We start from the raw sequence: 15,876 nt of genomic DNA, 5'->3' as shown, positions 1-15,876 counted from the left end.
ATTTTTAAGCCATATTTTGGTTGCTTTCTGAACTCTAGTAGAACATAAGATGTTTTCACTTTTGAAAGTATTTATGTATTATCAGTGTATGAGTGGCCTGAGAGACATAAAAACAAGGTCAGCTTGGTCGATAGAAAAAAATCACTTCTCTATCTTCAATAAACTCGTTTGTGAGAAAATGTTCACTGTAGCCCTACATGCCAGCAACATTACAGCAATGTCTAAGAATTTGAAAATACCACATTTTAGATTTAATTAGGAACCAGTGCCATTTCCTTTCTCTATTATTTATGTAAAGATTTCTTCTCAATTGTTTGCTATTTTGGGGTTCACATATCACACACATAATCTTCTAGTGTGTTTTATAATGTTCTAAAATGCTTTTGACCTTAATATGTTTTATTTCATCAAAATGTATTTCTTAATAGTCCTTTTAGATATTCCTGGAACGGTCATCCTGTAGGAGACTCGTTTCATCGGTACACAGTAAGTATGTTCTGGTAGCATGGGAATTCCATGTCATAAGAATATATCAACTAGCAGTTTTCATGAAGGCTTAGGAGGAATTGTGATTGAGAAAAGACAGCACCATAGAGAGGACAGCAGTCATCAAGCACAAGGCAAGTCACTTAGGGAATATTTGTATTTAAATATTTTTGTTTTATTTCATCTTTGGTAAAGAGAAAATATATTTAAACACCAGTAAGTACTTCTTAGTGCTCAGATGTCTCTACCAGAAACATTTGTTTGACTAATGTTTCGTCTGAAGTCAAACAATGATTTCATTAGTCAATATCATTATTCACAAGTAAAAAATGTATGTGTAAATAACACCCACCATATATTTTATATGACAACAGATGAAGAACCTAATCTTTATATATGAAGGCTATTGTATTTCCATATAATTTTATGGGCCATAGTAGCATTCTTCGCAGTGTTAGAATTCAAGGCAAAAGGTTTAAGCTCATATGATTATTCCAGAGAGCATGCCGCATTGTGCTTCAGAATATTTATCTGACTTAATACTGAAAGGATGCAATTGTGTTACCTTGCAGAGCAATGAAAAGTTTACATAATTATGTAATTGCTGGGTGTTAATTTTTTTTATAAATAGTTGACTGATGCTTTTTTTTTTTTTTTTTTTTTTTTTTCATTTCTCTGAGGGAGCATCTTTGGACAGAAGTGCCTTTATGTTATCATGCATATTGATTGAGATTTATAAATGTTAATACATTTCAACATTATTGCTATTTTTTCAACAAAATATATTTTAAAGTTAAATCTATACTGTGAAATGTCAGTGGTCTCATCATATACGTTTTGATAACATTTAAAATGAAAGGAAGCCCTATTTGATTTGTCTAAGGAAAACTGCATTAATTCATTTAATACTTATTTATAGGACATTCAGCGTGACAGGTGTTACGCTGGGTGTTTTGATGATGATTTATTTCATCCCCAAATGTGAAATCAGATAGGAGTCTTATGATGTACACACAAATAATTATAAAGCAGAGTAATATGTAAAAATGATATATTAGTTGTACTGAAATGAGTTCTAAAGCAGTTCACAAAGAAAACATTCTATGAAAGCTTCAGATGGAGAGGAACTTTGGACTTTAAAAGATAGTTGGCATTTACACTCAGAGTATTATGTGGGGAATGCAGTTTTGATGGTAATAATTTTAAAAAGGAAAGTGTGAGGAAAAATTATGGAGGCAAAAAAGCACAAGCTGTGTTTTTGGTTAGCAAATAGCTTTCTTGGAGTAGTAAACTGTCAGAAGAAAGGCTAAGAAATGAACCTGCAGTATTATTCCTTGAATGTCAAGTACAAGAGTTCTACTCTTCCTGAAAGCCACAGTGAGCCACAAAGTAAGGCTGCTTCGCCTTGTCTTCTAACCTTGTTTTTCAGCTATTGTTTCTAATGTTTAAGAGCACTTTTGACCAGGTGCGGGTGGCCTGTAATCCCGGCACTTTGGGAAGCCAAAGCGGGTGGATCCCGAGGTGAGGAGATCGAAACCATCCTGGCTAACACGGTGAAAACTCGTGTCTACTAAAAATGCAAAAACATTAGTAGGCGTGATGGCAGGTGCCTGTAGTCCCAGCTACTCGGGAGGCTGAGGCAGGAGAATCACTTGAACCCGGGAAGCTGAGTTTGCAGTGAGCAGAGATCACGCCACTGCACTTCAGTCTGGGCGACAGAAGGAGACTCCGTCTCAAAAAACAAATAAACAAGCACTTTTGTGTTCTCCATTTATTTTTTAAATATAGTATCTCATTTTTTTATGGGTTTTGTTCCCCAGATTATTTCTTTTCTCTCTATGGTAAAACTTCTATTTATTTTATCTTTCCCTTTTATGCTTACCCTGACCACAACACTTAAATTACACACACACACGCACACACACACACCCCGACATCACCTTAAGTTGTTTAATTTTTCTTTACAGTATTTATCATCAGTTGAAATTAGTTTGTGCATATATATGTAAACATTTTATTTTATTTTAGTAATTACCACCAGAAAGTGAGTTTCTTGAGGAAAGGAACTTTGTGTTCAATATTGTATTTCTGGCTACCAGATAAGTGACTGGCAGAAAGTATGTATATTGCACGTATTTATTGAATTAATGAAAAACTGCTGAAAGTCTTATTTCTTTCTTGATGATTTGATCAACAGTTTAGAGATTGTTTATTAGATTAATCCATTCATTACGATTTTTCCAAGTAGATAACTGCATAGAGCCTGATCTCCCAGCAAGTCTGTGTAGGGAAGCACAATGGGGCCTGGCTGTGTGGTACTGCCACAGTCCTCCACAGATCTTCTTTGCCACCATCCCTTCTTATTGTATCTGAGTCCGAGTCTTCCCAGGATTTAATTTAATTTAATTTAACTTATTTATTTATTTTAACAGAGTCTCTCTCTGTCGCCCAGGCTGGAGTGCAGTGGCCTGATCTGGGCTCACTGCAAACTCGGCTTCCCAGGTTCATGCCATTCTCCTGCCTCAGCCTCCCGAATAGCTGGGACTACAGGTGGCCACCACCACGCCACCACGCCTGGCTAATTTCTTTTCTATTTTTTAGTAGAGATGGGTTTTCACCGTGTTAGGCAGGATGGTCTCGATCTCCTGGACCTCGTGATCCGCCTGCCTCGGCCTCCCAAAGTGCTGGGATTACAGGCCTGAGCCACCACGCCTGGCCCTTTCCAGGATTCTTTTAAGAAAAACGGCGTGCCTCCATTTCAGGTGCTCGGTCACATATCCTCAATTTTCATTTCCTCCCTTCTCCATCATCTGTCATTATTCTTCCATCTATATTCCATCTTCAGAAGATCTGTGAAATATCTCATTGCCATGCCTGTTACCTTTACTGCTGAGAGGTACCCTCTTTATTATATTTTGATGATGTCTTGGAAGGAGGAGCGAACATATGTGCTCAGCTCAGTCTGACATCTGCCTTGATAGTTCCTTAAACACTTTTTATGTATATAGCAATGTGTCTCACATTTTAGAGTATAGAGTGGCTAATATAAAAACCAAGAATGTAACCTTGGAGAATGCCTCCGATGATACAGAGGCTGTGGCCTAGCAAAACAGATAGGGAAAGTATGAAAAGAAAAGTATGAGAAGGGGCTGGAGATTGCTGAATCACAAAATCAATGGAAAGAGAGCTTAAGTAGTGAAAGAAAGGGAATAATTGTATGACAAATAGTGACAAAAAAAGAAGATGTTTCTGAGATTCAGTGTCTTAGAACTTTGACAAAATACAAGTGGCAGAATGCATATGCAGCAGAATCTGAAATTTGAAATAAAGCATATGATTTATTAAGTTAAGCTAAAGATCTCTCTTTTTTTTTTTTGGAATTATCTTAAACAGCAGTATGTTTACTAGGGTTTTCTTAATACCATAATTGTTTTAGCAAAGTGTTTCCAACATATTATGAGGACAAAAAAATAGTTTGAAATAACATTTGCCTCAATGTTTCTTCTAGAAGTCAACTTTTGCTTTTCCTTTTAGTTTTAATATAATGGCTAAGTAAGAGAAAGAAAATTATGGAAATTCACTGGGTTTCATGTTAGGAAATAGCCGATCTATCTATAATGATTTTAATTCAATCTCCTATTGTCAACCTTCCATGAAGCAGAAAATTTAAAGCATATACCAGAAAATAAGCACTGCAATGTATTTTATAGACCTTACAAGTAAAATATTAAGTCACATATAGTTATAATTGATTGAATTTTTATCATCTTTATTGTTCATAAAGCTAGCAGATGAAATTTTCTATTATTCTAAAATCCAGCTCAAAGTTTTATGTAGTGATTTTATATATAATGGAGGTCTCATGGAATTGAATAGCGAATATATAATTTTGTTTTCCAGAATATGTATTGTTTATTAATTGCCTCTTTCAATATATGTCATTGGCACTGTCGTAAATAGTTTCTAGAAAGAGGACAATAAATCCATTTTTAAATGTTGAATATAGAAATGACTTTCTGTAATTGGCAAATAACGAATTTTTATTTTATTAATCTGAGTTGAATAATTTATTCTGGGCCCCAAAGCAGTTAATTTAACTTGTTTATATTCCAGAGTGTGCTAAAATTAAGAGTCCTAAATTTAAAAAAATGAGAAAACAATTTTTAGTTTACAGTCCAGCAAAATTTTAATTTCAAATTATTAGTCAAATTAAATGTTTAGTTCAGTTTTGCCATCTAAAAATTATAAATGGTATTAAGAAAATGATTTCAATACATTATTTATAATTGCATTTTCTTTGTGATAAATTCAAAAGGAGCTACGGAGCACAACCACACAAACAGTAATCCTGTAACACTGTACTGAAGTTAGAACAGAACTGACATATTTGATCTTAATTAGGTGAAAAGAAAGGCCTGGAGAAACATACAGAGTAAAAATTTCATTGTACTGTAGAAAGCAAATTATTAGGTTGTTAAAATATACTTTTAAATTATGCAGTGATATATGAATACATTTTATTTACAAATTTTCTGTTAATCAAGGGGCTTACTAATTAAAAAAGTAAAAGTCTCATTTTATCCTTTTCTCTTACATACACAACACACTTTTCTCTCCTCACCAATGTACATTTATTACAATAATGTATTTATTACAATAATATTAGTATTATTAGATTGGTATATATTTTTATATGCTGTTACATGCATTTATGTGATGGAAAGGGAGGAATCATAGGTGACTTCTACATTGTTTTGACATGAACAGGATGCAGGATGGAAATGTGTGGTAGAAAATTTATAGATGTAATTTGAATATATTAATATATTTAAAAACCTGCGTTAAAATTGCAATAAAGTCTTTGTATGTGCACTTTGGCTTTCAAGGGGGAGATGAGAGCTGGTAATATAAATATTTATGCCATCTACATTTGGATTATTCAGAAAAGGAATGTAGATAGGAACAAAAACAGGGGCATGACAGGGCTCCAGTGAGTTCCAATATTAACAGATCAAGCTGTAAAGTAAAATTCGCCAAAGGAAACTGAGAGGGACTGGCTGCTGAGAAAATAAGGCAACCAGAAGTTGGTGGGTTAACAGAAACTGAGGGAGGAAAGTAGCTATTTGGTCATTGTTGAAAGTTCGTAAAATGCTGAATGTATTGGAGATCAAGAGTTGGAGTTTTGATTTGGCAACAGAACTGTCATTAGCGGCCTTGGTCAAGTAATTTAACCTCCCATGTCTTGTTCTAATTATAGTATGGAGGTAATAACATTCTATGCTGTTGACACACTAGATTGCTGACACCCTATGTACCTTATATGGGTTAAGTTTTAAAAAGCACTTAGAAGAGTCCTGGTTCATAGCATTCACTAAATGTTAACAAAGTAAGTGAAAGTGTTAGGACTGTGACAATGGACAGCCCTATACGTGGAAGGAATCATTAAGAGAGAGGAATAGTGTTTAAGAATATTCTAGCTTTGTATTCTGCCATCAACTTGGGCTTCATCATTAAGTCTGAGGACAATGACAGGTGTGTCTCCTCCCCTTGGAAAGGAGAAAATCAACAAAGTGTGAGGAGAATCCTCTCCCACCTTCATGAGGTGTCTCCCTAGTATCAACAACTGCTTCTTGTTCAACAATATTGAAGAAACATAGATTCTGGTCCTAGAAGTCTATGATGTAGGCCAAAATATGGTATTAATTGAATTACCCAAAGCTGAAAATCCATTTGCCATTATGTCATTATAAAATACAAATTGTATCCAGCTATGTTATCAAATAAATCCCATTGGAGACACTAAAATGAAATGACAACATTAGGATATTCCAAGTGTATAAAAACTCCAATCATAAAATGCCAGCGATGCACATTGCTTCAAATTCACGTATAATATTTTCAAATGAATTCCAGGAAAAAAGTAAAGTTCAAGAATTAAATTTTCTTCAGAGTTAAAATTTTAAAACATTAAAGTTGAAGAAATTAAAGTCTGAAACCATATACTCTTATTCATAGGAGTTAAAGTTTAAATAAATTAAAGTTCAATTTTTTTATCCTATTATGTTTATCATTTTGTTGTTAGTCAAAGTGGTTTGGGATGCCTGGGCCAAATGATCCTTGACAGGTATTCAATAACAAGGTATCAGTGAATGAGGTACATGCATGGTTACACCAAGAAAAAAAAGCAAGTGGTATAGTTTGTGGTCACAGTCTTTGAAAATTTGGAGATTTTAAGAGAAGCTACTAGAAAAAAATGGTTTCAAAGATGCGAAGGGCACCTAACTCCAGTTGCAGATCTTGAGATTCTTTGCATGAGAGGTACAGGGTAAAATAGTCATTACTACAAGAGGCTATGAGGGAAGCAGTCTTACTGGCCTACATCCAGTTTTACATCCAGGTTTGCAAAAAAAAAAAAAAAAAAAATGAAATAACAGAAAAGAGTTTGAGGATTGACTGCATATTTCAAAGAGCACAGGGTAATAGTTTGGAAGAATGACACGCATGGAATATTAAATCACTTTCAGGGACATACACCCAAATAAAATATAAGATAGAGAGTTTTGGGACCAGTGATAATGAGTAACTAGGAAATCAGGATGGGAGGCAAAATACAATTGGATGTCTTTTAATAACATGCTTTAGAGGAAGATAAGTAACTTAAGTAGCTAGAAGCTTCATGAGTGTTGGATAGAGTGAACATATGTTGCACTTTCCCAACACCGTCTTATTATTTTTCATTGTCTGAACTTCTCTTCCTCAGTAGCATTTGTCTAGATTATTTTATTTTAAAAATTTATTAGTTTTATAGAGTATGTCAAAATTGCTGTGGTATTTTACATTTTCAGTTTCTGTCATGGTCTCTTCTATTAGTATGTGCAACACATGTGCTGAGAGCAGAGTGCTTACTTTAACACATGATTAAATCTGAAAGACAACCAGCATTAACCTGTCTTTCTTCAATACTTTACAGATACAAGTTTATCTAACTTGTCCCTTGAAGAATAGCATTGTAAGGTGTTTACCGATAAAATGAATTGTCCTTGAGTACAGGCAGCTAACGGGAGTCAACTCTGATCTCAGGTGATGGTCGGAGAAATATTAGACACTGCTGTCTCTGCCACCTACTTGGTATACCAAACAATAATGCCACGGCCCATGTGATGCTGGAGAGATGCAAAAAGTGCACAAGCAGGTCAGTGGGAAATCACTAGAGGTACATATGAGCAAACTTTCAGTAAAACTGTATTGATATCACTGAGCACATAAAATTCAGAAAACAAAAATATGATAAATTAGCAGCAACTTTATCCTCAAAGTTATTCATTATTTTAAAGCCATGCCCCAAAATGATAATGAAGTATGTGCAGCTGCAGAAAATGTAGTATATTTCATTCTGTAAAACATGACTTTTCGTTTAGATCAAGTGATTCCATATAAATTAATTTTATCTATTTTAAATTCTAATTATTCTCATGCATGTATGAAAAGTGAGTCAATAACTGGGATATATTGTCTCTCTTAGGAAAATAACTTCATAATTAAATTACTCTAGCTATTTATTGTAGTATCATATACTCTAAATAGAAAAACAATTTACATTGATTCTAATAAGGATTTGATTTTTTACTTCAAACTAGAGCAAAACGTCAAAGTTCATTCCGTTGAAAGTGAGGGTTGAAATATTTCTTCCTAATATTCCTTCCTGTAGAACCACACTCTAAGTGGCATCCTCTCATAATTATAGGTTTATTCTTTCCATTTCAGTAAGTCCACTTTTTTATATGGAAATATAGCTATCATGTAACTAAATCTATAGTCCTGAAATAAAGACCACAAACACATTTTGATTTAGCGATTTTATTTTACTTCTAATCTGTAAGAAGGAAAAACTAAAAAACAACCTAGGAATTGCTCAGTTTTCCAATCTTCTTTGTAACTTGAAGTTACAAATGATCTTTTATATACCTTATGCAGATACAGATCAGTAGCTTGAGCTACTGGGTCTCTTTGTAGTCAAGAATTTCTTTTTCTAAAATAGTCTTTTCCTTTTCTCTTGTCATAGGTTTCTTTGACTAGGGGAAATGTAAGGTGGTAGTGGGTATGTGTTTCCTGGAAACAGAGGGCATGAAGGGTTCTGGAAGAAAAGGAGTGAGGGGGTGCTCATCAATGTTCATTATCATTATTGCAACGTTCCATTTTATCTTCACCATTAAGATGTTTGATGGGGCTCAAATCAAGAATATATCTCTAAGGAATAGATACTTTATTAATACTGTATATAATTTTATAAGAAATATCTCATTTGTACTTATTATTGATAGACTTCAATACAATAATACCTGGAGACTTCAACACACCACTTTCAGCACTGGACAGATCTTCCAGACAGAAAATCAACAAAGAAACATAAGACTTAATCTGTACTTATCATAGGTTGATATGGAATGTGATGTGATTGTTTTAGAACTTAATGATGCTATAAGCTTCTTCAGTGTCAAAAATCAACTGCCTCATCCCTGTGCAATATAAATAAATTGGTCCAACATCATAAGTCCATCAAATTGATTGAATTGAAATTGTCTCCTTGTCAGAGCTACATGACTGGACCCTGAAAACACTGATTTATTTTTCAGTAACATAAAAAGTTTTAATATCATTGTTCTTCCTCCAATTCCTTATAACCATGTTTGTCAAAAGTCAGTTTGCAAGACAATTCTAACACAAATCCTTGTTTTTTTTTTCTTTTTTTTTTTTTTTTTTTTGACAGAATTTCACTCCTGTTGCCCAGGCTGGAGTGCAATGGTATGATCTTGGCTACTGCAACCTCTGCCTCCTGGGTTCAAGCAATTCTCCTGCCTCAGCCTCCCAAGTAGCTGGGATTACAGGTGCATGCCACCATGCCTGGTTAATTTTTGTATTTTTACTAGATACGGGGTTTCATCATGTTTGCCAGGATGGTCTTCAACTCCTGACCTCAGATGATCCACCTACTTCGGCTTCCCAAAGTGCTGGGGTTGCAGGTGTGAGCCACCATGCCCAGCAACAATTCTAACATAATTCTAACCTAAGAGAATTATAAATAATGTGAATAGAATAAATATATGATATGCCTTTGTCAATGAAAATAAATGCATAAGCAGTACAATTTACTGAATGTGCATAGCAACAAAATAGGTTTCACTATCACCCAGAGGAAGCCTTCTTAGTGCCCTAAATCTTTAGACTATATTGAATATTTTGTACAAGAAATCAATGTATTCAATACTTCACCTTAATTATTTTAATGTTCAAGTATTTAGAGTTCAGGGAACTATTCCAAAACAAAGTACAGCAGCAAAGTTCAAACAATTATATTATACTTATTGAGTGATCCGCTAGTGTGAGATATAAAAGAATATAACCAAATTAGACACATCCTGGAAAACAAGGTAATACACCTGAGGAAAACAAATGTAAAGGAAAGAGCTCAACTGGGGGCTGAAGCTGAGAGATATAGGTGAGGCAGTGAAATTGGCAGATGGCAAATTTGATACAAACTTGATACCTGATGACAATAAAGGCAGTGCAGTTTGGAACTACAAAAGGTAGGCATGTATCTCCCAAAGTTAAAGATAACAGCTTTCTTTACACAAGATTTGGGACATTGAATTGAATAAAATCTGGTAACAGTTAAAAACAAATATCTAATACACGTGTAGAGGTAGAATAATACACACAAAGGTAGAATAATAGTTTATTTAGGGCTTGATTTAGCAATGAGCAAAATGACTGTGCTGAGGGGTTCAATCAGATGGCATACATTAAATGTTTGTTTTTTGCTTTCTTTTGAAAACCATGGGATTCTCCTCCACCACCTACTTTTGACCTACTCATGGACAGATTTGATCTCATCACTCACTGTTTCCCTCTGAACTATTATTACACTCAGATTTTCATACTTTCTGAACACCTGGGAAATACCTGAACACCTTCTAAGTATTAAGTAAATCTTGGTTCAATAATTAAATTTTGTTGATTATTCCATTTATACATTTTTGAGCTAGGATTTCTAATTCTGGGAATTTTTAGTAAGTAACTAATTTAACAGCGGCAAAAACTATATCTGGAATACATTCACTGCAATATGTACAAAATTTCAAAACAGATTAGAAATAATTTGTATTGGATATATTTTTAAAAAGCTTAGTAAGGTATGGCACATCAGTATGAAAGAAAGTCTGAAGACCTACATTAATATAAAAGAAGTAATGCTAAAAATAATATTGTATGTAAGCGGTATACTTATGAATGTTTGATATTTAAAAATGGTATTAGATTCCTTCTTTTGAAAAATGCCTGATGTATTCTCATATAAAGGTAACATATATTTATTTTAGAACTGGAAACTATAAGAAAATAGAAAAAATAATATAAAAATCACCAATAAATTTCTCACTCAGAGAAAATAGTGTTATAATAAATATATTTTTATACAAAGTGTAATTTGAGTCACTTTATATGCTGCTTTGTAACTAGCTCACCATTTAATATTTTAATTTTAGGATTAGAGTTCAGAAAATGCTGTCTGAATGAATGAATTTAAATCGCTTCTGAACACTTTATCAAAAACTATACCATGATACATTTATTTAAATCCCTAAATAATTAGGTTGTTTCTCATATCTAAATATAGGAATTATATTGTAGAAAATATTCTTTCACATAGTGCTAAGTTCGTATCTTTGATTATTTCTATAGGAAAAAGTCTTGGAAATTAAGTTATTTGATAAAAGAATAGCTATTTCTTAAGCTTTTGTGGATATCATCCAATAATTTCCAGAAAATACACATCAATTTCCATTCCATTGACTTGCAAATGTTCCTTGTTTCATTGCTAACTACACGTATAGTCATGAAAAAGAGGATCAATCTGATAAGTGGAAAACTGTACTCCATGCATGCTTTTCCTTTATTAAAAATTGAAATATGCCAAAATTTCCTTGTGCCACCACTCAGTCACTTCTCCCAAGATTAATGGGTATTCTGACTCCAAATTCTGTTAGTTTCAATTATTTTTTTAATCTAAAGTCATATAAAATTGAATAAAATATTGTGTTCTCTTTTGTGTCTGTCTTCTTTTATTCAACATTATGCATATGAAATTCATTCACCTTCATACGTGTAATAATAGTGTGTTCATTCTGGGTACTCTAAAGAATTACACTGCATACCAACAATACAATTTATCTGTCTACTTTACTATTAATGAACATTTATGTTGTTTCTAAATGTTGCCTATAATGAATGGTGATACTATGAATATTCCCATATATGCCATTTGGTAAATATGTGTATATAATTCTGCTAATATACATCTCACAGTAAAATTGATGGGTGATAGGGCACATATATGTTCCTGTAAACTAGACAATGCCCACCAGTTTCTCCAAGCTCTACATATAGTGTATGAGTATTCCACTTGTTCCACATCCTTGTCAGCAGTTAGTATTGTCTGTTGCTTTCATTGTAGACATTCTGGTGGATATCATAGTAGGAAGAAAATATTTCTTTTCTTCAGTCATCACAAGGTTCTTGGCTGAGGTACCTATAATGAAAGATATATTAACAAGAGAAAAGCATACAAATATCCTTAACATAAGTTACATGACAGGGGAGCCTTCGGAAATGAAGACCTAAAGAAACAACAAAGTCTATGTATTTCTTCTCTGCGGAGTCGGAGGAAGTGGATAGTTGTGGGGAAGTGTGATTGGACAAAGGGGGTATGATCTAATAATAGTGATAAATCAGGGGTTGGGGCACACTTAGCAAGTGTTGTTTCTTCAGATTGTTTTTGATATCTTTGTGCCTTTGAGGATTAAGATGTTTTTCTCTTCCAGGTATAGGGAGATTACCTCTGGAATGAAGGCTTTGTAATCTGTTGCAGGGAAGAAAGGCAATGGAAGGTGAGAATGACTTTCCTGCTTCTGCTGGTTTCTTAAATTCTATTACGTCAGGTTTGCGGGTAATATGTCCCAAACCCAGTCAGTATGTAGTGGTATCTCGTTGTGGTTTTAATGTGGATGTCCTTATAGCTAATAAAGCTCAACTTCTTTTTAATGTGTATATTGGTTATTTGGATATTCTATCGTATGAAGCCTCTATCCAAGTCTTTTTTCCTAATTTCTATACTGAATTGCCTGTGATTTAAAAATTGATTTATATGAAATTTGTGTATGTCCTGGACATGAATCTTATGTTAGATAAATATATTGAAAATATTCTGCTCTAGTTTATTTCTTGCTCTTTATTCTCTTACTCATGTCATTTAAGAAATAGCAAAAAATCCTTAACTTTAGGCAACTATTCTTATTTTATTCTTTGTTGTTAGTACTATTGTATCCTTCCTAAGAAATCTTTACTTACTTCTAGTGAAGGTATTTTTATGTTTTTCTTTATTGTTATACTGTTCACATTAGATATAATCCATATGGGATTTATTTTTATGTATTGTGTGGGGTAGGTTAGAAAGGTTTTTTGATGTATAAAAGTATTGTTATAGGAAAAATTATTCATAACACTCATTAAAGGCAGTAAGGAGGACTCTATTCAAGGGTTTGGGGTGGTATGGTGATAACTATAGGGGTCATAACAGTGAGACAATTTGGTCTGTCGGTAAAGGGAAGAGTTTGGACTCAACTCTGACTCCAACAGGAACAAGTGGGGATGTATAGCAAAGGAATAGGGTGGGGTAAGTGACAGAAAGTTTACTAACAAGAAATATCAGGTTTAAGGTGAATTCTTGCTAGAATGACTCAACAGAATTCTTGCTGAAGACAGGTCAGGATGATAATATATACAGTGGTCAAATACTAAGGGTGGATTTTCACTAAACTGACTTAGCTGGATTCTTCCTCAAACTGAATTATAAAAAGACAGAGAGGCAAGACTGAGTATGGTCCTAGTCAAGTACAGAAGTTGGAGTCTGAGTCCTTCTTTTTTTTAGTCAAAGGAGAGAGTCTTAGTCAACATATTACAGTGAATAAAATTGATCTAGCGCAATTTATGGAGTATTCCATCCTTTACCCACTGCATTAACCCTCACGTTTTAAATATAAAATAAGAAACATAAGTTATTGTATACATGGCTCTATTTTTGTTTTATCTCTTTCATTACATTTTTTTAAAAATAAAATTTTAAAAAATTGAGTTTAAAGATTAGATTAGCTTTTACTGTGATTCATGAATCAGGCATCATTCCATTAAAGATCCGGCAGAAGAGTTAGCTTTTATAAGGTAGCTAGAACTGGAACAAGAAAAATGTATAAACAAACAAACAAACAAACAGGTTAATTAACATCAAGTTACTTCTGATTACTTTCTTTGTAAAGGTTAAAACAGAAGGGACTTCCTCGTCACTCTGGATAAAACTGTCCTGTTACAGCATTTGGATATCATTTCACTTTTGATTTCTCAGAAGATCAGATAAACAACTTTGTTTCAATTTGATGACATGGAACCTTAGAATAGGTAACTCCATTTTGAATAGATCTGTTTTGTTGGGGCCTAGTGCAGGAGCTTAGTCCAAAACAATGGCATCCCATAAATTTTATTTAATAGCCTATTTTTCTCTCCTTGCACCAATATCACACTGTCTTAACAAATGGATCTTTAAAATTGGTCTTAATACTTGGGAGCATAAATCTTCCAGTTTTTTTTCTCCATGTCCAAAATTGCCTTTATAATTATTGCTTCTTTGCATTTCCATGAATTTTAGAATCAGCATCTTAATTTATGGTTTTCATTGTTTATGTTGAAAAGTCAGCTGTCACTCCTACTGTTGTTACTAATTTGCAGTTAATGTGCACTGTCCCCAACCCAAGATCTTCATTTTGACTTTAGATTTCAACAGTTTTACAATGACAAAACTAATTTTACATATTTGTATTTATTTGATTATAGAAAAGCAACATTTTATATTTATTATGATCATTCATATATCCTTCATGTAAATTGTCCACTGGGACATTCAACTTTTTGAATACAGAAGTATTTTACAGTGATTAAAATTTCTCATAGATACTACAATATGTTTTCAATTTTTTCTTTGTATTTTAATCACGCTCAAGGTTTATGTCAGAAAAAGGTAACTATATGTGAAAGCAATTTATGCTTCGTGAAAAATACTAACTGTACAGTAAATACAAAGGAAAGAACAAAAATAAATCTACAATTCCACTATCCAGGGATAACTATTATTAATTTGAGGCTAACATTATTCCAAGTATTTCTTTGTATATTAAAACTGAGGGAACAAAATCTTTAAAGATGCCCTGGGGTTGAATAATATTATCTATTAGTTCCTACTACATAAGAAAACAAAGGACTCTACAAACATGACTGAGTATCTGTGGAGTGCCTTAAATTTTTAAATTGCTTTCAGAACAGTCATTCCATTTGAAATTTATCACGATATATAGAAATACCCAAGGAATTTATTATTACAAAAATAGAGATGATATAACTGAGATATGCAGGATTTGGCAGTGGACCTACGGACTTGCAGCATGGCAGAGGTTGATTAAAGATCAAAGTCAAATGCTTGGTTCATGAGTCACATTTCTGCATGCTGCATGTTCTTAGAACGACATTATCTGTACTATGATACATCACTAACTTGGTTATCAGGATTCGATCCTCTGGCCACTACTTTTACAAAGTTAAAACAAAAATTAGACATATGTATATTTCCTATAACTATATTTATGTTGCATGTTTCATTTGTTAGGTTTGAAGTGGAGAGAGTGCAGAAGAGACTATTGAAAAGACCTTTGTAAACATTTTGCTTACATGGTTTTCTGACCCTGGAAAATAATCCCTGCGCATGAAATGAAAGAGACATTTTAAAAATAAGTCATCATTCTTCTGTGCTGCTGAAGTAATCTTGTTGTGTTCATTGGTATAATTAATTTATCTTAATATCTGTATATTATATATATAGTCTTTGACTTTTTTTTGCATTATAAATAATTCTTCATCTTATGTAATGTTCTTAATGCTGAATGCATCCTGATAGATATCAAGATCACAAGCCCTGGTTACATTTTGTCTCATTTTCATACATGCATTTTAGAGCAGTGGTGCGATCCTGGCTCACTGCAACCTCTGCCTCCTGGGTTCAAGCAATTCTCCTGCCTCAGCCTCCGGAGTAGCTGGGACTACAGCTCGCGCCACCATGCCTAGCTAAACTTTTTTGTATTTTTAGTAGATACAGGGTTTCAACACGTTGGCCAGGATGATCTCAATCTCTTGACCTTGTGATCTGCCCACCTCGGACTCCCAAAGTACAAAGACTATATTTTTAAAATAATAACTACAATTTTAGGAAAAAATAATATTGAAGGAAAATTTAAT

General features: G+C 33.5%; 1 long non-coding RNA gene across 1 annotated transcript; it reads left to right on the top strand.

Moving 5' to 3' along the window:
* Positions 1-431: 431 nt before the first annotated feature.
* On the top strand, positions 432-15,390 carry LOC126952009 (uncharacterized). The gene is made up of 4 exons (XR_007724765.1): positions 432-486; positions 12,363-12,428; positions 13,854-13,992; positions 15,251-15,390. It is a non-coding gene; the product is annotated as an uncharacterized LOC126952009 (long non-coding RNA).
* The last annotated feature ends 486 nt before the right edge of the window (positions 15,391-15,876 follow it).

This window comes from Macaca thibetana, chromosome 4 (assembly GCF_024542745.1).
Source record: "Macaca thibetana thibetana isolate TM-01 chromosome 4, ASM2454274v1, whole genome shotgun sequence".
Taxonomy (NCBI): domain Eukaryota; kingdom Metazoa; phylum Chordata; class Mammalia; order Primates; family Cercopithecidae; genus Macaca; species Macaca thibetana.
The sequence above is the reverse complement of the archived record's forward strand: the minus strand, read 5'-3'. Positions and strand labels throughout refer to the sequence as shown.